Raw genomic sequence first — 2,212 nt, forward strand, 5'->3', positions numbered from 1 at the left:
AAAAACTGGCAGAGTCTTGAACTCTCCCCAGGAAGAAGGATCCTGTCGTGTTCGTCTTTTTTTTTCGCCGCTTCCCGATTCCCCTGTCTCAAGCCCTGACTCTCTCCTGGAGCTGGACTCCGGCATACCTGTATGTGTATTTTTATCTATTATTAAAATAAGTTTAAAGAAGATAATAACTCCAGAGAAAAATTTTAAAAAGTATTAAGTGAAAGTTCAAAAAGGACAAAAGAAAATATCCAAAAGTATTTGAAATTATGCCTAAATTTATTGCTAAGAAGTTTCAATACAAATATAAAACATTTTTATACCTATCTAAATGGCAAAAAAAGAAAAAATTCGCACACAACCCTTCAATGACAAGGTCATGAAGATATTAAGACCCATAATAAAGCATAAATATCTACAACTTTGTACATAAATTTGGTAATGTCTAATATAGTTATAATATTCATACCTTATAATTTAGCATTTCTAGTTCTAGGTACATACCTTAATGAAATCATTACACATGTACACAGAGAAACATATATAAGTATATTCAACTGAGTCTTAATCATGGTTAGGCAATTAGCAAAATTATAAGTGTCTACAAATAGAAAAGGATTTAAATACATTTTAGCTTATGCATAAGATATAAGACATTATCATTGTTAAAGTGAATGAACTAGAATGGCACATATAGAAACAGATACATATTTAAAGCAAAAAAAGTGAAAAAATAAATTTTAGAATAACATTTATATAGATTTTATTTATATTGTTTTTAAAATGACATAATGTATTTTATGTGTATTACATAAGCAAACACATGAGAAAAATAATTTGTTAAAAAGTAATTGATGCTTATGGACCTGATGTAGTGATGATCTTCACCAAAATAAAATAGCTGGATGTGGAGGGTTACTAGGCTCTTTATTTTCTCAAGTAATTCACTTTTATGGCAAAATATGGTTGGAAACAAATGTGACCAAATGTTTAAAAATGGTTAAAGTTATATGCTATATTACATTAACCTTCTGATTAAAATAGTTGATAAGAGATAGATACAAATATGACCAATGATTCCCAGGGACACAGTACTAATGTTCCTTGGTACATTTTTTAAAATAGAAATTTAGTTTAAAATATACTCTCAACATATGCCTAGGATACCTCTTTTAGGCACCTGTTAGTTCTAGTTACTAGAGTATACATATCGATTTGCACACAGTGAAGGAGAGATATTGGGTAGAAACCTGCAAGGGATCAGTAGGTGCTTGGGTAATAGCAGAGTATTTTGAATGTAATGTCAAAGAGGTCACAAAATGTCCATTTATTCTAATTTCCATGAACCATAGATTTAAAGGTATAATTTAGTACGCTTTAAGTCTTTCTTTATGCAACTGAACCAGCTTGAATACTTTCTGTTTTGCTGTGATGTAAATGCCTAAAAACTATGTAGGTTTTTTAATGTACTCTTTATCCACATGTATTAACACAATAATATTCTTACCTGTTCCTGGAGAGATATATGAGAAGCAATATGAACAAAAACATGAATGAAAGAATAAGGTAAAATGTGTTATGTGTAATTTCGTTGCTAGCTGGAATTTCTGTTTTGTTAAGAAAGGTATGCTTCATGTCAGTGGATGGCAGTTACTGTATGTTACTGTATCCACTCATTAAAAAATAGCCTTTCTGCCTTGTTAAAATAATAATGTTTTCACATATTAGGAGCTACAAAGTTGTAATTGTGTGCATGCTTGTGGATTTAGAAAAGTTCACACAATTTTGCTTACATTGGACATCTAAATAACTTGGTTGAAAATTCCTAATTAAAAGTAGACAAATTCATATCTGATTTATTTTTATTGAAGAAGGTTAGTATCAGCCAGGCATGGTGGCTCAAGCCTGTAATCCCAGCATTTTGGGTGGCTGAGACAAGAGGATTGCCTGAGCCCAGGGGCTCAAGACCAGCCTGGGGAACTTGGTGAGACCTTCTCTCTACAATAAATTAAAAAAATAAGCCAGGCGTGGTAGCACGTGCCTGTAGTTCCAGCTACTTAGAAGCCTGAGGCGGAAGGATCGCCTGAGGTGGAAGGATCGTCTGAGCCCAGCAGGTTGAGGCTACAGTGCCCATGAGCATGCCACTGCACTCCAACCTGGGCGACAGAATTAAACCCCAACTCAAAAAAAAAAAAAAGATTAGTCTTTGATATATCTTGACTTC

This window comes from Carlito syrichta, unplaced genomic scaffold (assembly GCF_000164805.1).
Source record: "Carlito syrichta isolate Samal-C Ts95f unplaced genomic scaffold, Tarsius_syrichta-2.0.1 Scaffold309265, whole genome shotgun sequence".
Lineage (NCBI taxonomy): Eukaryota > Metazoa > Chordata > Mammalia > Primates > Tarsiidae > Carlito > Carlito syrichta.